This window comes from Carettochelys insculpta, chromosome 18, assembly GCF_033958435.1.
Source record: "Carettochelys insculpta isolate YL-2023 chromosome 18, ASM3395843v1, whole genome shotgun sequence".
In the NCBI taxonomy this organism is placed as follows: domain Eukaryota; kingdom Metazoa; phylum Chordata; order Testudines; family Carettochelyidae; genus Carettochelys; species Carettochelys insculpta.
In genome coordinates, this window is record NC_134154.1 from 22,129,503 (window position 1) to 22,150,456 (window position 20,954).

A 20,954-nucleotide genomic window follows, 5' to 3' on the forward strand; every position below is an offset into this window, starting at 1 on the left:
GTACCACAAGACTTGTTGTTCTCAAAGCTACAGACTAACATGGCTACCTCTCTGATACAGTGCTCCATGGTATTTCAAAGGAGCCTGGCGCTCCAGGCCATTGCTTCTTCAGCAGCAATGGTGGCTGGAACACCAGGCCGCTTTGAAATGCTGGGTCTGGGGGCAATCGCCCCTTTTATCCCCCTGTTGGTGGGTCTGTCCAACATCATCACTGGTTTGCTCAGGATCTCCCTTCCTGTTTGAGAATCCCATACCCTGGCATGCAGGCGAGTGTTTCCTGCTGCTGAGTAACCCATGAAGTAAAAGGTGGAGGTTGGGGGTCAGATTTGCAAAAGGGTGACTACGTCTACACTTTGGAAAAACTTCAAAATGGCCATGCTAGTGGCCAAATAGGAGAATACTAATGAGGCGCTGAAATGAATATTCAGTACCTAATTAGCATGCTGCCAGCCACAGCACTTCGAAAGAGCTGCGTTTCCCTTATGCATGGCTTGTCTACATGGGGGTCCTTTTCAAAAGCACCCTGTCAATATTGAAATCAGCTGATATGAATAAGTGCCGGGGCCGGCAGCATGCTAATGAGGCATTGAATATTCTTTTCAGTGCCTCATTAGTATTCTCCACTAATGGCCATTTTGAAATTTTTCCTAAGTGGTATAAATGGCCGGTATGAGTATTTCCAAATCACCCATAGAATCATAGAATGCTAGGACTGGAAGGGACCTTGAGACGTCATCGAGTCCAGCCCCCTGCCCTCATGGCAGGACCAAGTACTGTCTAGACCATCCCTGATAGACATTTATCTAACCTGTTCTTAAATATCTCCAGAGATGGGGATTCCACAACCTCCCTAGGCAATTTATTCCACTGTTTGACCACCCTGACAGTTAGGAACTTTTTCCTGACATCCAACCTAAACCTCCCTTGCTGCAGTTTAAGCCCATTGCTTCTTGTTCTCTCCTCGGAGGCCAAGAAGAACAAGTTTTCTCCCTCCTCCTTATGACACCCTTTTAAATACTTGAAAACTGCTATCATGTCATCCCTTAATCTTCTTTTTGCCAAACTAAACAAGCCCAGTTCTTTCAGCCTTTCTTCATAGGTCATGTTCTCTAGATCTTTGATCATTCTTGTTGCTCTTTTCTGGGCCTTTTCCAATTTCTCCACATCTTTATTGAAATGAGGCGCCCAGAACTGGACACAGTACTCCAACTGAGGCCTAACCAGTGCAGAGTAGAGCGGAAGAATGACTTCTCATGTCTTGTTCACAACACACCTGTCAATGCATTCCAGAATCATGTTTGCTTTTTTTGCAACAGCATTACACTGTTCACTCATATTTAATTTGTGTTCCACTTTAGCCCCTAGATCCCTTTCTGCCATACTCCTTCCTAGACAGTCGCCTCCCATTCTGTATGTGTGAAACTGATTGTTCCTTCCTCAGTGGAGCACTTTGCATTTTGTCTTTATTAAACTTCATCCTGTTTACTTCAGACCATTTCTCCAATTTATCCAGATCATTTTAAATTTTGACCCTATCCTCCAAAGCAGTTGCAACCCCTCCTAGCTTGGTATCACCTGCAAACTTAATAAGTGTGCTGTCTATGCCAATATCTAAATCGTTGATGAAGATATTGAACAGAACTGGTCCCAATACAGACCCCTGCAGAACCCGCTTGTTATACCTTTCCAGCAGGATTGAGAACCATTAATAACTATTCTCTGAGTATGGTTATCCAGCCAGTTTTGCAACCACCTTATAGTAGACCCATCTAAGTTGTATTTGCCTAGTTTATCGATAAGAATATCATGCAAGGCCGTATCAAATGCCTTGCTAAAATCTAGGTATACCACACCCACCACTTCTCCCATATCCACTAGGCTCATTATCCTATCAAAGAAAGCTATCAGATTGGTTTGACATGACTTGTTCTTTGCTGACTGTTCCCTATCAGTTTACCACCTTCTGAGTGTTTGCAGATGATTTCCTTAATTACGTGTTCCATTATCTTTCCTGGCACAGAAGTTAAACTGAATGGTCTGTAGTTTCCTGCGTTGTTCTTATTCCCCTTTTTATAGATGGGCACTATATTTGCTTTTTTTCAGTCTGCTGGAATCTCTCCTGTCTCCCATGATTTTCTAAAGATGATAGCTAATGGCTCAGATACCTCCTCCATCAGCTCCTTGAGTATTCTAGGATGCATTTCCTCAGACCCTGGTGACTTGCAGACATCTAACTTTCCTAAGTGACTTTTAACTTGTTCCTTTTTTATTTTATCTTCTAAACTACCCCTTTCCCACTAGCATTCACTATGTTAGGCATTCCTTCTTCAGACTTCTCAGTGAAGACTGAAACAAAGAAGTCATTAAGCATCTCTGCCATTTTCAAGTTCCCTGTTACTGTCTCCCCCTCTTCACTGAGCAATGGGCCTACCCTGTGCTTGGTCTTCCTCCTTGCTTTTAATGTATTTTTAAAAAGTCTTCTTGTTTCCCTTTATGACCATAGCTAATCTGAGCTCATTTTGTGCCTTTGCCTTTCCAATCTTGCCCCACCATTCCTGTGTTGTTTGCCTATATTCATCATTCGTAATTTGTCCTAGTTTCCATTTTTTTATATGATTCCTTTTTTATTTTGAGATCACGCAAGATCTCCTGGTTAAGCCAAGGCGGTCTTTTGCCATATTTTCTATCTTTCCTACGCAGACGAATAGCTTGCTTTTGGGCCCTTAATAATGTCACATGTGAGAGTCTGATTGAAGTGAGACAGGACTTGAGGAGATGCTCCAGTTTGACATGTTTTAGGGGATGTTTCAAAGTTGGGCGGCAGTTCTTCATTCTAATGCTGTGCTTCTTCATCTTGCACAATAGAATGCTATTTCAAGGCACAAGAGGGAGCACGCAGCAGGAAGCTGTCTGAACACAGAGCCATTCAGGCTCAACAGCAAATCGAATCATGAAGTGCATGATGATTTATTATTGATTAGAATGAAACATTGGGCCTGGTTCCTTCCATGGACATATAGACATGTTAATTTCTCCTTCTCCCCCCATCTCTGTTCTGTGCCTACAAGGGTAGTTATGCCAAAGCTATCTTAGGAGACAGGCCATGATGTCAAACATTCAGGTCTTACTGATACCTAGAGAGGAATACGCTACCTAATTTTGGGTTTATTGCACCAGGGCCTAGCCTCCTGGTGAACCTGTAAAGAACCCTCACCAAGGTTTGCTGCTGCCTGATGAGCAAATCACTGGGAACCACTCTGTCCCATGTCTTGTACACCCCAAAAGCATGAGAGCACTCCTGGTTCTACATGAGAAAGTCTGCTTTGCTCAAGGTTCAAGAGGTCCTCTGTTAGAAGAACTACTGAGATCTGATACGTAAAGGGACTTTTGATTTGGTGTAGTTTATATGAATTGACATTTCTGTCATTTTGCTAACAAACTTGTACGGCTGGCCAGGCCTCGCTTGCAAGAGAAGGTATTGCCACACACTCCAGGATGCTTAGGCCACTCATGGCAACATCAGTTACAGGAAATGAAACCTAACGAAATATAAGGCTGGTGACATCATATATGGGGAGTGAGGCTTATTTCTGCCAGAGAATCAAAACTCAAGTAAGCCACATCAGCTATAGCACGGCACCAAATTTTGGGACACTTGCCCTGTTATCATTGGTCAGGGCTTTGGACACTTGCCCTGTTATTATTGGTCAGGGCAGGTCCCCCTTTTGGACACTCACCCTGTTATTATTGTTCGGTTTTAGGGGGAAGGAGTTCTAACAAAGGGAATAAATTCTCATCTACGGCCTTTGTTCGGGGAGGTTCTCGCACCGAGCAATTGCTCACGCACCAAAATGCGCTAGCTGCTGGTCTGATCACCTGTCCAGCTGCCTCCCCTGGAACGCCAGGTGCAACTAAAGGCCTTCGCACTCGCATTCACCGTCTGCCACACACGTATCATGACCTGGGGTGTAAGTATATAGATTGCTGTATATAAGTGCTTAGAAGTAGTATTAGAACAGACCGATTGCCCCTAATGAACTCTAGTCAGGGAAGGAACCATACCCTGAAATATAACTGGGAAGACTATATCAATTATATTTGCAACTTAGAACATTTCCCTGGGCAGTTAATTTTTGCATGTGGAGTTTTATTGTTTATAATCTTTGTAGCTGTTTGTAAACCTCGTTTGTAACCCTAAAAGAATCAAATAGAATTGGCGGAGAAAACTCTGGTTAATAAAAGTGAACTTCTGATTGAGTCCCAGTATACGCGTCACTGTCTCTCCTCCCCACCCAGACATACGTACCTGGTGTGTCAATTTCCACTTGTAGGATTTTTTTGCATGGCTGGGGAATTGGTTACCTACTTTGGGGGCTTACCTGCTAAACTGCTTCCAGTTTTCTGTTCAGTGTGTTCTCAGAAATATCTAAATTAAGCTATGAGAAGAATTGCTGAAATGTATTAGAGAAGCCCTCCCTTCCCAAGGCTATGATATACTGTACTGTGGGGAGGGGGAATATTAGCTTATGTGCCAGCTCTGTTTTATCTCTTAAATGATACTTTAGGGAAAGCTTTGGGTATTCATCTTATTTTAAATCCTCTTTTAACAATTCATATCCTTTGTAGAAGGACATTAAGAATTTGATTTTAATGCAGTCCAGTCCTATGTGTGTTTCTACAAATGTCCTAGTAATCCCTAGAAGTGTTAAATCTATAATGTATGTTGCTGGCACCGTCACGGTTTTAAAGACCGTATTCTCAAGGTAATTTTTCAGCATCACTGGTCTTTTGCAAAGGTCTCGAAGTGTACATGTGGCAGCAAAATATCTGGGGTGTGGGTGTCTCTCAGAGGAGATCCTTTTTGTTTACCCTCCATTTTATGCGGGTAATAAATGTGCCTTCCATATGTTCTTTGACTGGTTGGTAAACTCAGGCAAACAGTCACTTGAAGCTTGTGAACTTAGTGGTTGTTGTCTGCTAGGCTCCCACTTCATCAAACTTAATAGCCCCAGCTGAGCAGATGGTTTGTTGAGCCTACAAGAGATGAAATGGCATTCTCTGAAGGCAAAGATTGGATTTATATTGAATTTTGTTCCCTAATGGTACTGCAACGCAACCACAAAATCTATGCAGCTTAGAATTTTTAGGGCAACATTGGACTCTGGAGGAAAGGCCTACCTGGCTATGGTGCTTATGCTTTTTCTACTAACTTTGTCACCACCACCATTTCCAGTTTCCCAGGGAGGACTGGGATAATCTTTTCTCCAAATAAGGGGGTTGTGGGCAGTCCTGTCACCAGTTCATGATGCATTGTGCTACAGGGCTGAGATGTCTCTGCTTAGCCTGTCTCCTGCTGCTTTCTGCCTCTTGTGTCTCAAATTAGCATTCTATTGTGCTACAAATTATGGGATTCTCAGAGCACCCTTCATAAATCATAACAAAGCAGGGGGGTTAAATTCAAACATCTGAGGCCAGAGAGGTGAGCTGGGACCTGCCTTTCTCTCTGCTTAGTCTGTCTCATCTTCCACCATTGGATCCATGTTCTATTATGCCCAGACCTTCTACTGGGATGGCCAGATCAATGACATTTGTGTGTGGCCTGACACTGACTTGGGTGGATTCACAGTTCCTGGTCACTCTGAGTATGGGATTATTAGGGAATATTTAGTTTTCCTTCCTGATAATAGGATCTATGATACCATCAAATTACTAAAATGAGGCCATGAAACGAATTTCTATCATAGTCGAGTCCAATGCTGGAGAAGCAAAACCTGTAATGATTTGTGGTTAATTAGCCAATCACTGGATTTCTCTATGCCCTGGATAGAATTCCAGGCAAGTTGGTAAACTGGAACTTGAGCTGCGTGGAAGCCTTCATTGTTTGTGCCTGTAGTTACAGCAGTTTCTCTAATAAATACCTCCTGTTTCAGATACAGTCTGATTCCTGACATCATGGCAAAAGCTGTTGCAAATGCATTCATAGGAGTGAATCACCCAGCGCTCTGGGAAAATCTCAGCCTTAATGCTCGTACTCGAGTTACAAAGGAGTGTAAGGAAGTTAAATGCCCAAATTCAATGAGAGTCGAAAAGTCCAATCTAAATTACTTGAAATAATTTGATTTAGAATAAACTCAGTCAAACAAATTATTGCCAATTAGATTCCATATTATGGCCTAACATTTGTCCACATTTAAGCACTGTGAAGCACATAGGAACTCAAACTTACCCTGAGTTCCATTCTGGCTCTTCACCAGGCTGGCTGGCTTTCACTACGTTCACTAGTCTGTTCATTCATCAGAAAGACCCTCAACGTGTTAAAGGGATTTTGAAGTGCTCACTCCAAAGGGGAATTGAATAGCGGGTGCTTAGGAAGATCCAGGTTTAGATGTTTATATCGTCAGATACGCAATAGAGATTTCTTCTCCTGTATCTGTTTTCCATGACAATGCTGGGTAGTGGCAGATTTTAAATTATACCAGGGTTCAAAGATCCAAACTCAGTCTTTCATTACTTGTTAACCTTTTATCTCCCCTTGTCATCCTGTGCTGTTTTACATTTGATCTGAGCTATAATCTGCTTGGGACAGGGACCTTTCAGGTTTTTTATGTGGCCCAGGCATATTTCTGATCAGCAGGGCTGACATTCACAACAGGCCGCAGGACAAGGTGGGAGGGGGGACTGGCTCCATGCCCCCTGGAACGGGTGGGCCCAGATCCGAAGGGGTGGAGTCTAGGCCAGTCAGCTCTTAGCGCTGCTGTCTCCATGGCGTTGCTCCCCCCACCCTCTGTCAGAGCCATGCAGAGAAGCACTGCCACAGAGTTTCAAAGGGGCCTGGAGCTCTGGCTCTTGCCACTGCTGAAGTACCAGCAACAGCAGCTGGAGCACCAGGCCTCTTTTTGAAGTGCTAAACCCTTGTACAAATTCCCCCTGTAAAGTCCTCCTCACCCCCCGCCACTCTCTCTCTCTCTCTCTCTCTCTGTTGGCGGACCTGCTTCTGATGCTGTATAAACCAGAATAAGTAACTATTCAGACTTTGCAGTTGGAGGGACTACATCTCTTATCACGTCTGCAGGTTTGGAGTCTCTTGTTAGTCATAAAAGTAGTCTAAGTATGGCTTTTAGTGTGGGATGCAATAATCCAGCTGATAAACTGGTACTGGGTACTGGAGAAATGCATTTGCTGTGGAGATGGCAGTGACAAGAAGTACCTAAGCTAAAGCTACATTAATAGAAAATGCTGTGTGTGTGTATTTGTGTATGTGTGTGTGCGTGTGTATTCTGATTGAAGTTATTTACAGACATTATCAAAAGAGCTTTAAAAAGCACTGTGGGAATCATGCAACAGGTTAGCAAGGCTTTACATCCATTTCTATCACTCTGCTAGAACAAAACTCTGGAATGGCTTAGAAGTTAAAACCCCTCAGAGAGCGTGTGGAGTCTGGGATTCTTTTGAAGCAAAACAATATGATATTTTTAAAACCCAGTTTTGAAACAGGTGAATCTTCCCAAGTTTTTCTCCACACAGCTGTGCTGTTAAATGCTCTGAACTTGAGTTAAACAATGAATATATTTCTAGCAAGCCTAACACCATGGTATGTGTACCATCTCATGGTTCACTGGTGGTGGTTGTAATTTTTTTTCCACGTTTGGACCAAGTGTAACTAATAGTGGTGAGCTTTTCCCTGTCAAAATATCCATTATGGGATTTATTATACCCTTTAATTTTCATTGGCCAACTCTAATTGTGAAACATGCTTGTTCAAAACCATTAGCTGATATATTTTATGTCAAACAGTGATTAATTTCAATTAATACAAAAAGAAAGAGCTTTTGGTGCCACAACTAATACTTGTTGGTAACATTCTGTTAGTGTGTAGCTGTCAGTTTTCTGTTCAGTGGGTAATGCAAAATAACACAGAAGCAGATGTGAATTACACACATTCGAAGCAGATTATGTAAACTCCTTTTTTTTTCAGAATAAAGCGGACTAGTAAAAGGCTTCTCACCTAAGCTTCCACTTGCTTTGGAATACATGCAGGGCAACAGAAATCTGTATTTTACAGAGATGTCATTTTTTGTGGGGTGACTGAACCGGACTGCCGGGCTGTGAAACCTGGTAATATACTGCCATAGTCTTACTTTCTGACTTGCTTCATCCAGTAGGGACCAAACTGAGCCCACCAACTCACAAACAAAGCTGTACAAATATCCAATTATTCAGTCTGGTGTCCAGTACATACATACATATATAAAATTACATTGGCTTCAGTTTGATTTTATATATAATATAAATATATATAATTTTATTTCAGGATAAACAAAATATTTTTTTAATTTGGGGTGAATGAAACATTCCATTTTTGGTTTTGATGCTCTTTTACCTCTATAAAAATCAAACTGAAGCCAATGCAATTTTGAACTGAAAATGTCAGGGTGTTTTTGTATGGCAAAATGTCATATAAACTTTTTTTGGAATTTCTTTCAACAAAAGTTTGTGAAATGTATCAATATATCCTTTTCTGAAAATATTTTGCAAACCTGGACAAGAAGAATAAGTACCCACACAGCTTTTTTGATCCAACTGGAGGCCAGTTCTACTCCTGAATCCTTGAGACACATGCAGAGGGTCAAAGCACTCTATGAATATATACAAAATGTTTAGCATAGCCACTGTAGTTCTCACTTTAACTGTTTTTTAATGTCAAATGAGATGATGTTTGAATCTAGATCTGGACTGAGTATAGAACTCAAAACTAAGGCAGGGCCAGCATCCAGTTTTGGTCTCAATGGTACTTATTACAAGTGTACCACTTTCCAGAGAATTTTAACTGCAATTAGGAGAAATTTTGCAAGATTAGCTGTGTTCACATCTGAACCAGATAATCTGGCCCCAATTAGATATCGATTGTATGGAAACAGAAAAATGTTTGCATAACTTTTTTTTAAATAAGTAACAAATGTTCCTCAATACATTGCTGATGTGATCCTACCTGGATGCATAGTTAAATCAAAAGAGGTTGTTAAAAGAACGGAGGCAGGAAAGGTTAAAAATGGCTCAGAGAAGGAGGATCCTCCTCAAATGTCATAGCCATTGGGAGGAACCCCTTAGGTCCAATTCTCTGAAGATCAAAAGTGCCTGACCTGTTCAAAGGTGCTCCTGGTAGAAAGCGAAGGTGGGGGCGGGGCGGGGCGGGGGAGAGAGAGTCTGAGTCAAGGTCTCCTTTAAGAGGAAACAACATGGTTCCCAAAAGAAGAGGCGGCACCAAGGTTAAGTCAAGTTTGCTTAGGGGCATGATAGGAATACCAAGCATAAGTAAAGGTCTCTACTCTAGATCCACATCTCTGTGTAAAACACCTTGTTAAGAGTAATTAAAAAGGGGTTTGAGAATAAGACAGAGAATATTTTATTGCCTCTTTATAAATCCATGATATGTGCGCATCTTGAATACTTCATGCAGATGTGGTCACCTTATCTCAAAAAAAAATAACTTGGCTTTGGAAAAACTTCAGAGAAGAGTAACAAAAATGATTAGGGATACAGAACAGCTGCCCTGTCTGGAGATATTAATGGGATTGGGACTTTTCAGTTTGGAAAAGAGATGATTAAGGTGACTGATGCAGAGCAAGTAGATAAGGAATTGCTCTTTATTCCTTTTCATAACACAAGTATTAGGGGTCAGCAAATGAACAGGTAGCAGGTTTAAAAGAAAGAAAAGGAAGTATAACCTCACACAATGCTGTCAACCTGTGGAATTTCTTGCTGCAGATGTTGTGAAGGATAAGATTTTAATGGGGTTCAAAAAAGAGCTAGATAAATTCATGGCAGATTGGTCCATCAATGGCTATTAGACAGAATGGACAGGAATGTTGTCCCTCGCCTCTGTTTGTCAGAAGCTGGGAAGGGGTGAAAGAGGGATGGATCACTGGATGATTGCTGTTCTATTCATCCCTTCTGGGGCACATGGCATTGAACATTGTTGGGAGACAGAATACTGAGCAAAATACATCTTTGGTCTGGCCCAGTATGGCAGTTCTTACGTTCTTATGTTGATACCTGTGGGGCACAATAAATCATATTTCATTTTGGAGAAGACACTTCTGTGTCTGTAAACACTTTGGGACGGGATTGTCATTTGTTCTGAGCATACAACATTTAACACAGCATAGTGTAGCATAAATGGGCCCTGGTTCATGAGTGGAGTTCCTAGGCATTGCACTGCGTCACTGATACTGCAGCTGTCTACCAGTTCTCAAAGGGAAACTCTTGCAATTGTCAAGCCCCTGAGTAACTTGATTAGCAGCAGAGGGGTGAAACCCACACAAGTTCAATTGTGGGATCCTACCCAAACAGAAGTGGAGATATGGATGTGGAAAGGTCTGAACAGAAGCAGCCAATGCAGGAACTATGACAGCGTCGTAAGAAAAAACTATAGAATACCAGCCTGCAAAAGCAACCTGTCCCTGGAATTTAAAACTATTCAGATTATTGCCTCTAGGTTTGGCACGTCTCTCTTCCTAATACCAGGCATTAGCACATAACTGACTTAAGTATCATGCAGAATTCCCTTAGCATTTCTAACACAAACCATTTCACTGACAACCTATTTTAACACCCTGCACTTCCTCCCTGGAGAAAAGGCGGAAAGAAGAATTCCCAGTTGCTCTCAAATTTACAGACTTACCAGGTTCTGCAGAAAAATACAACAAAGAAATGATACATTTTCCAGTCCAAATATAATCCAGAGAAGCAATATCATGTGGGGAAATCTAGGAGTAATCTCTTCAACTGTCCCTCCACCTGAGAAATGGGGGATGAGCACTCAGGTTGAGGATTAGGAGCATATATCTGTCTCTGGTGTTAGAGAATGTATCTCCATTGACTTCAGTAGAGTTGTACCCTCTTACACCAGGAATGAAGCAAATCTTGCTTATGCAGTCCATAGGAGCATCCATAATATCTTGGTGTAGCCTCACTTTTTCACATAAGTCCCTTGTGCCTGATTCTATTCCCCCTGCATTACTCTTCAATTGAATTAAGTCTGATTTAAACCAATGAGAGAAGAGAATTAGATCCTTGAGTTCAATATCCTACTCTTCCTCTGACACACTTGTCTTCCACTACTAGGAGTCAACGTGCTTCATGGTGTGTGACCGTCTACTCTCTCTCTAACTCTGTTGTATTATGAGCTTTGGATTCCCCTTCCAAATACCACTGCAAGGAAAAAAATATTCCAAGTCTTCTTACCCCCTCCATTACTTTAATAAGTAGGCTTCACAAAAGAGAAGGGTTTCTGCTTCACATTGTCAATGACCTGTCTCTAATCTCCTCATATGGAAGGATGAGCATGGGGGATAAAACCCAGGCTCCAATGAAGTCTATCAGCGCTTTGCTAATGACTTCAATAGGGCTAAGATTTCACCATAATCTTTACAGGTCTTGAGTAGTCACAAACCCCCTTACTTCAGAATAAGCTCTGGGCTGGAATGCAAAATCTCAGTCAGAGAGGAACTAAACCCCCGATGTTCTGGGAAAATATGATCCTCCTAACCAGTGGGTAATGCCTTTAGCAGTTTCCTATGGAAAATAAATGATTATCGGTGGAACAGGAGAAAGGCCTAGTGAGACGGGTGAAACACTGAAAGGATACTCTATGTTCTGTTAAAGCTTTTGGAGTCTGTGATACCTGAGTGTATTCCAGGGCCCCAGTGCAGCAAAGTCCTTAAGTGCAAATTAATGCTTAACCACACAAGCTCAACTGCTATGCCTAACTCTTACTCTCTGGACCCTCCCAAAGACACTTGCATTCTTTGTTCAGATGAGATAGACAGTCAATCCTTTGTTAATAGTTTTTTTTCGTGCAGAGTCACCCCTACTGGTTAAGTTCTGCAGGGGAGCCTCCCTGGACAAGGGCAGGAGCTACCACCTCTGCCCTGCTAGTCTTGATGGTGGCCTATGATTTTATTTTATTTTATTTTATTTTATTTTGTGACCTCTGGTATGACCTAGTAGCCTTATCTATGATGAGGGACCATAGGGCTTGACCATGGTGCTCACTATAGCCACGTCTATACGTGCCGCCTACTTCGAAGTAGCGGCGCCAACTTTGAAATAGCACCCGTCACGGCTACACGTGTTGGGCGCTATTTCGAAGTTAACATCGACGTTAGGCGGCGAGACGTCGAAGTCGCTAACCCCATGAGGGGATGGGAATAGCGCCCTACTTCGACGTTCAACGTCGAAGTAGGGAACGTGTAGTCGTTGCACATCCAGCAACATCAAAATTGCGGGGTCCTCCATGGCGGCCATCAGCTGAGGGGTTGAGAGACGCTCTCTATAGCCCCTGACCTCGATGGCGGCTGCGTGGAGTGGCCCCTGAAAGCTCCCTGCCCCCTGCCTTCCTGTGCAGGAAGCTGAGAGAACGTGCAGGTGGCAGCCCAGACACGCGGCCAGCCTGCACGTCCCTCAGCAGCCCCACACACACCCCACCGCTGCAATGGCCACACACCAGCCCCCCAAGCGTCCCCAGGGGACCCCCCCCCAAGGGGAGCCAGGGCTCCAAGCCCAGCAGCCAGGCGGGGAAGCAGCAGCGGGGCCCCTCCTGGATGGAGGCCGAGCTTCGGGACCTGCTGGGGCTCTGGAGTGAGGAGGAGGTGCTCCAGGTAATGGAGAGCAAGAGGCAGAATGCGGATGCATTCACTTGGCTGGCCGACGGCCTGGCTGCCTGGGATCACACTGCCCGCACTCCAGATCATGTCCGGAGTAAAGTGAAGGAGCTGCGGCAGGGTTACGCCCGGGCCTGGGATGCGGCCAGCCGATCTGGGGCCGCCCCCGTCACTTGCCCCTTTTACAGGGAGCTCAGGGCCATCCTGGGCCCCCGGCACACCTCCTTCCCTCCGGCCACGCTTGATACCTCGGCCAACGAGCCCCAGCAGGCCCCGGAGGCGGAGTCCACCCCAGAGGCAAGCCCCGCACCCTGGGAGCCCCCCCAGGAGCCCACCCCTGGGGCACCGGAAGAGGAGGAGGAGGAGGGGGAGTCCTCCTCCACCGACACCGGCCTCCAGATCGTCCTGCCATCCAGGAGCTCCAGCCAGGAGTCCGCCCCCCGGGTGTCCTCTGACTGTGGGAGTGGACCATCAGGTATGTGCCCCCCCGGTGCACACCCCTGGGGTTGAGGGGTGGGGGTAATAGATATGACCAGAGCCCTCCACATGCCCAGATGACCATGGCCCCAAGGACAGCAGTGGCATGTCTCTCAGAAGAGTGCATCAGCCCCTGCCTGCCCCCCCAGCACGACAGTGCCATGCCCCATCCCCAGGGCTGGGGGGAGCGGAACCTCTTGGGTCCCCCGGGGGGAGGGGATGGGACACCCAGCAGCAGCAGCAGCAGCATGTGATGGAGTGGGGGGAGTGCAAATGCGAGACTCAGGCTAGATATGAGAAACAAGCAGAATAGCTCCCAGTGGCTAAGGATGATCCTGGGGCTACAACTGGCAGGTTACACCCCTGCCCTGAACAAAGAGCAGGGAGGAGCCGAGCTGGGTTTGAATCGGGGGCGGCAGTTAGAGGCTAGGGGAAGGGAGAGCTAGAAGGCAGCCAGCCTGAGGAGGGGGAAAGCTACACCCCAGAGGGGCACCCCTCGGGGTCTTCTCCCCAGGACGGGTTGGAAGGACCGTCTCTGACTGCTGTACTGTTGCTTCTGTGAGAAACTGGGCATCTGTTGCCTAATAAACCTCCTGTTGTACCTGCTGAGTGAGAGTCACTCCTGCCAGCGGACGGGGTGCAGTGCAGGGGGACCCCTGAACCCCATCACAGCAGCATCTCCCGGGGACGGGGATGGGGAACCTGCAGCAGAGGGGTGGGGGGACAAGGGCCATGGCTCGGGGCCCACACTAACGGCTGTCTCCACTCTTCTTCCCCCCTCCTGTGTTCCACAGCTGCACCATCGGAAGGACTGGAGAGTGCCGGCGAGGTGTCAGTGGTCCTGGACAGCCCTCTGGGGCCATCGCTCCAGGCCAGCCCCTCGGCGGATGACCGACCAGCCCCACGGCGGGGAAGATGGCGGACCCAGCACCACCAGCCAACAGTGACGGACCCCCAGCTGCTGGCCCTCCACCGTCGGCAGCTGGAGGTCACCAAGCAGCGGCTGCGGGTGGAGGAACTCCACCTCCAGCTGCAGGAGCGGGTGCTGGCCTGGTGCCAGGAGGCATGGGGGGCCTTTATGCGGACCTTCAACCATATCGCGGACTACCTGGCCCCCCATGCCGCGCTGGCCGCCGCTCTGCCCGCCCTGCTTGCTCCACCTGCTGCTCCACCTGCTGCTCCAGTCGCTGCGCTGTCCGCCGTTGCACCGCCACCCGCCACTGAGGGCCCTTCCACCGAGGGGGACCTGGGGCCAGCTGACACCCGTCGGCCGTATCTCCCCGTCCGCCCGGCCCCCAGCCAGCCCCGGCCAGGGCTGAGGCTGAGGCAGAGATCCCGGCCGCCGACCCCCAGCGCTGGACATTAGGGGGTGTGGGGCCCAGGACGTGGCCCCCCCGTCCCTCTTTGTATATAGTCCCCCCAGTTTTATGTGAGTTTGTAAATAGTTTGTATATTTGACCCCTGTTACTATGCTGATCCTTACCCCCCCATGTAAATAGTTCTCCCCTTCCTTGTCTTCCCCTTTCATCTTATCCCTATTTATAATACATATATATATAAGTTAGATTTTGCCTGTAAATAGTTAGTCTTGTTGATAATAATAATAAGAGTTCTACAGATATTTGAGTTGACGAACAACTGTCTGCTTTTATTTACAAGAAAAGTGTGGGTGTGTGCTCTGTGGTGCTCTGTGGTGTGGGCGTAGGGGCAGGGAGTGTTGTGGAGGATGGGGGGGCAGTGGGGGGCCTGCCAGCGTTCACCCCGCGGCCTCGTCGAACTGGGCCTGCAGGGCCTCCCGGACCCGGGTCCCTTTGGGGTCCACCTGGCGACTGGGGGCAGCGGGTGGCTACACATCGGCCCTGCTGGCCTCCACAGCCCAGCCCTGAAATAAGGCCTCCCCCTTGCTCTCCATGAGGTTGTGGAGGGCACTGCATGCGCCCACAATCTGGGGGATGTTGGTGGGGCCTGCATCAAAGAGGGTGAGGAGACACCTCCAGCGCCCTATGAGGTGCCCAAATGTGCACTCCACCACCTGGTGCACGTGGTTCAGGTGCTGGTTGAAGCGCTCCTGGCTGGCAGACAGATGGCCCGTGTACGGGTGCATGAGCCAGGGCCGGAGCGGGTATGCCGCATCTGCGATGATGCAAAGGGGCATGGTGGTGTCCCGCACAGGGATCTCCCGCTGGGGGATGTAGGTCCCTGCCTCAAGCCGGCGGCACAGGCCTGAGTTCCGGAATACCCGGGCGTCGTGGGTGCTGCCAGGCCAGCCCACATAAATGTTTAGGAAACGGCCCCGGCTCTCCACCAAGGCCTGGAGGACCACTGAGTGGTAGCCCTTCCTGTTTAAGTAGCATTCTCCACTGTGTTTCAGGGTGCGGATGGGGATGTGAGTCCCATCCCGAGCCCCAAAGCAATTGGGGAAGCCCAGGGTGGCAAAGCCCGCGATGGCGGCATCCGGGTCCCCAAGCCTCACGAGCCTGTGGAGGAGCAGGGCGTTGATGGCACGGACGACCTGCAGGGGAAGCACATGGGAGAGCACCAATGAGGGGTGTGCAGGGTGTGTGCGGCCCTCCCCTGCCAGGGCCCCCCTCCCCCGCCCCATGGGTCCTCTTACCTCCGTGAGGACAGCCCTGATGGTGGCCTTGCCGACGCCAAACTGCTGGCCCACGGATCAGTAGCTGTCTAGAGTGGCCAACTTCCAGACAGCGATGCCGACCCATTTCTCGACGCTGAGGGCACGCCGCATGAAGGTGTCCTGGTGCCTCAGTGTGGGGGTGAGCCACTGGCATAGCTCCAGAAATGTCTGCCGGCTCATGCGAAAGATCTGGAGCCAGTGGTCATCATCCCACTCTCCGAGCACAAGCCGCTCCCACCAATCGGTGCTCGTGGTGTAGCTCCAGAGCCGACGGCGTGTGCGGCGGGGGGGTGGGGACGGGGTGCTGCAGGGTTGGGGATTGTGTCCTCCTCCCCTAGGGGCAGCTCCTCCTGGCTACGTCTACACGTGCAGCCAACATCGAAATAGCTTATTTCGATGTTGCAACATCGAAATAGGCTATTTCGATGAATAACGTCTACACGTCCTCCAGGGCCGGCAACGTCGATGTTCAACTTCGACGTTGCTCAGCCCAACATCGAAATAGGCGCAGCGAGGGAACGTCTACACGCCAAAGTAGCACACATCGAAATAGGGATGCCAGGCACAGCTGCAGACAGGGTCACAGGGCGGACTCAACAGCAAGCCGCTCCCTTAAAGGGCCCCTCCCAGACACAGTTGCACTAAACAACACAAGATACACAGAGCTGACAACTGGTTGCAGACCCTGTGCCTGCAGCATGGATCCCTAGCTGCAGCAGCAGCAGCCAGAATCCCTGGGCTAAGGGCTGCTGCCCACGGTGACCATAGAGCCCCGCAGGGGCTGGAGAGAGAGCATCTCTCAACCCCCCAGCTGATGGCCGCCATGGAGGACCCGGCAATTTCGATGTTGCGGGACGCGGATCGTCTACACGGTCCCTACTTCGACGTTGAACGTCGAAGTAGGGCGCTATTCCTATCTCCTCATGAGGTTAGCGACTTCGACGTCTCGCCGCCTAACGTCGAAGTTAACTTCGAAATAGCGCCCGACGCGTGTAGACACGACGGGCGCTATTTCGAAGTTGGTGCCGCTACTTCGAAGTAGCGTGCACGTGTAGACGCAGCTCCTCTGTGGCAAGGAGGTGCTCAGCTGCCTCCTGCATGGCATCGAGCAGGGCGAGCACTGCTCCTGCAGAGGCAGCTGGGTGGACCTCTGGCTTCTGCTGCTGCTGCTGGGGGGTCCATGACTGCGTCGCTCGAGGTGTGCGTGCCTGTGGCTCTGCAGACCACGTGCTGTGCAGGCTGCGTGTGTCTGGCAGGGGCCCTTTAAGGGACCGGCTAGCTGTTGCCCCGGAAGTGCTAGTCCGCCTTCTGACCCTGTCTGCAGCTGTTCCTGGCACCCTTATTTCGATAGCCATGTCTACACGTGCACGCTACTTCGAAGTAGTGGCACTAACTTCGAAATAGCGCCTGTCACGGCTACACGTGTTGGGCGCTATTTTGAAGTTGAAATCAACGTTAGGTGGCAAGACGTCGAAGCCGCTAACCCCATGAAAGGATGGGAATAGCGCCCTACTTCGAAGTTGAACGTCGAAGTAGGGCACGTGTAGATGATCCGCGTCCCGCAACATCGAAATTGCGGGGTCCGCCATGGTGGCCATCAGCTGAGGGGTTGAGAGACGCTCTCTCTCCAGCCCCTGCGGGGCTCTATGGTCATTGTGTGCAGCAGCCCTTAGCCCAGGGCTTCTGGCTGCTGCTGCGGCAGCTGGGGATCCATGCTGCATGCACAGGGTCTGCAACCAGTTGTCGGCTTTGTGGATCTTGTGTTGTTTAGTGCAACTGTGTCTGGAAATGGCCCTTTAAGGGAGTGGCTTGCTATTGAGTCCGCCCTGTGACCCTGTCTGCAACTGTGCCTGGCACCATTATTTCGATGCGTGCTACTTTGGCGTGTAGACGTTCCCTCGCAGCGCCTATTTCGATGTGGTGCTGCACAACGTCGATGTTGAACGTCGACGTTGCCAGCCCTGGAGGACGTGTAGACGTTATTCATCGAAATAGACTATTTCGATGTTGCTACATCGAAATAAGCTACTTCGATGTAGGCTTCAAGTGTAGACATAGCTGATGTGTGCTACTTTGGCGTGTAGATATTCCCTCGCAGCTCCTATTTCAATGTGGTGCTGCCCAATGTCGACATTGAACGTCGACGTTGCCAGCCCTGGAGGACGTGTAGACGTTATTCATCGAAATAGCCTATTTCGATGTCGGTACATCGAAATAAGCTATTTCGATGTAGCGTTCACATGTAGACGTAGCTCATAAGAAGCACTAGACTGTACAAGTGGACGGTCTAGTGGACAAGTCAGACAAAGGGCAGGAGGGGAAACAAAGGCATAGAGATCATTGGAACATTCAGGGATGGAATAGGGGTCTCCCAACACTCAGTCTGATGCCCTTTCGAGTAGCTCAGGCTGCCCTCTGCACTCAGGTATGTCAGCTTTCAGTTCAGCGAGGGATTCTATAGGACTTCACTGGCAGAAACTGCGATTGGAGATTTACCTCCTGAGCCATCCCTCTCTGCATCCAGCTCAACCAACTGCCCAGCTGCCCTGCAGACCTGCTAGCCAAGGAGACGGTGGTTGCAATGTCTGCTTTCAGCCACTAAAGATTTCCTAAGAGTCGTACCTGCAGCCAGAGGCCCTCTGCTGGGATCCATCCCCAAAGGCCAGGATGTAACATACAAGCTCATGGCCTTTGGCAAGACCTTTATGGCTGTGTTATTTTAACGCTCCCTGTGTGTCTGTAGTTTCCGAGCCAGCTGGATTTGGTTTCTCCCTGTTAGGTCCTGTGGTTGTAGATTTATTCACATTACCATTTCTCGTTAAAGACAATGCCTTGAGGGTGTTAAGGTCTTGTTTGATAACGAAGCTAAAATAGAAAGCTCCAGCTTCCTCTCTCCATTGTACCTAATTAAGGAATCTCATTAACCCTCTCTGTGGATGGAATGAGAAGCCTTTCTGCAGGCTACTAATCGTTTTTTTTTTTGTAGAACAGCACAGTCGTCTGACCCCTGGTTTTATGCGCTGTGTTCAGTGTACCCTGTCAGCTTGTGGCAGTGACAGTTCCATTTTTCCCATCCTCTTTGAGAAACTTTTCTGAACTAAGCATGGTTCTTTTAGGTTGTGCTCCCCCTCCCCGCCCCCGCTTCCATCCCTGCTGCTCACTGTTGGGGATGAACAATCCTCTACACTTCCAGGATGTTTCATGAACTCAGGGTGGTATTTAATGTGTGTAACAGCTACTGATGGAAGGATGGTGACCCTGCGATAACTCTTACATAGATCTAAGTACCCTACATGTGTGAGGGTGGTCAACTGCCTTGTCCACCTTCCACATTTTAGACCCTCCAATGTGAGGCGAGACCAGGGCTGGGAGCTCAGAATACTTTGGGAAATTAATACACTATGAGGCTATGTCAACTTTTCCACAGCACCCACCTGCCAGCTGTCTGGCACATCTTAAGTGCATGGACAAAAGGTGTGATCTGGGCTATAGCAACTATTTATCTGTGTTTGCATATTTACCCTTTTGATTGTCAGGCTACAATAGGTGATCAACTGTTGAATCACTGCACTGTAGGCAGAGACAGAGAGATAGCCGTGTTAGTCTGTATTCTATCAAAATAAAAAAAACAGTCATGTAGCACTTTAAAGACTAACAAAATAATTTATTCAGTGATGAGTTTTCGTGGGACAGACCGACTTCTTCAGATCATAGCCATACCAGAACAGACTCCATATATAAAGCACAGGGGTCCAACACTTGTCATCAGCATTGACAAATCAGAAAAATTGTCATCAAGGGTAGCAAATCAGAAGAGCAGAGGGACAGCAGGAGGAGGTGTGGGGTGGGAAAGTTAAGAATTAGGTAAAACAAAGTATGTAAAAGAGTCCTTATAATGGGCCAAGTAACTACTGTCCTGGTTCAAACCATGTGTTAATGTGTCGAATTTGAATATAAATGACAGTTCTGAGCATTCCTTCTGTAAACGGTTGTTATAGTTCCTTTTCAGTAAAACAGACTTTCACGTCACTAACAGAATGGCACAAAACAGACATCAACAAACTCCCAACTCACAAACATGTCAGCCAGCACTTTAATGGAGTGGGCCATTCTGTCAGTGATTTACTGAAAAGGAACTATAACAACCGTTTACAGAGGGAATGCTCAGAACTGTCATTTATATTCAAATTCGACACATTAATACATGGTTTGAGCCAGGACAGCAGTTACCTGGCCCATTATAAGGACTCTTCTACATACTTTGTTTTACCTAATTCTTAACTTCCCCACCCCACACTATTCTCCTGATGCCCCTCTGCTCTCCTGGGCTACGTCTACACGTGAACGCTACATCGAAATAGCTTATTTCGATGTAGTGACATCGAAATACGTCCTCCAGGGCTGGCAACGTCGACGTTCAACATCGACGTTGCGCAGCACCACATCGAAATAGGCGCTGCGAGGGAACGTCTACACGCCACAGTAGCACACATCAAAATAAGGGTGCCAGGCACAGCTGCAGACAGGGTCACAGGGCGGACTCAACAGCAAGCCACTCCCTTAAAGGGCCCCTCCCAGACACAGTTGCACTAAACAACACAAGATCCACAGAGCCGACAACTGGTTGCAGACCCTGTGCATGCAGCATGGATCCCCAGCTGCAGCAGCAGCAGCCAGAATCCCTGGGCTAAGGGCTGCTGCCCACGGTGACCATAGAGCCCCGCAGGGGCTGGAGAGAGAGCATCTCTCAACCCCTCAGCTGATGGCCGCCGTGGAGGACCCCGCAATTTCGATGTTGCGGGACGCGCAATGACTACACGGTCCCTACTTCGACGTTGAACGTCGAAGTAGGGCGCTATTCCAATCCCCTCATGAGGTTAGCGACTTCGACGTCTCGCCGCTTAATGTCAATGTTAACATCGAAATAGCGCCCAACACGTGTAGCCGTGACGGGCGCTATTTCGAAGTTAGTGCCGCTACTTCGAAGTAGCGTGCACGTGTAGACACGGCTCTGATCTGCCAACCTTGATAACAATTTTTGGACCTCTGTGCTTTATATATTGAGCCTGTTCTGGTAAGGTTATGATCTGAAGAAGTGGGTCTGTCCCATGAAAGCTCATCAACTAATAAATTATTTTGTTAGTCTTTAAAGTACTACATGACTGCTTTTTTGTTTTGCA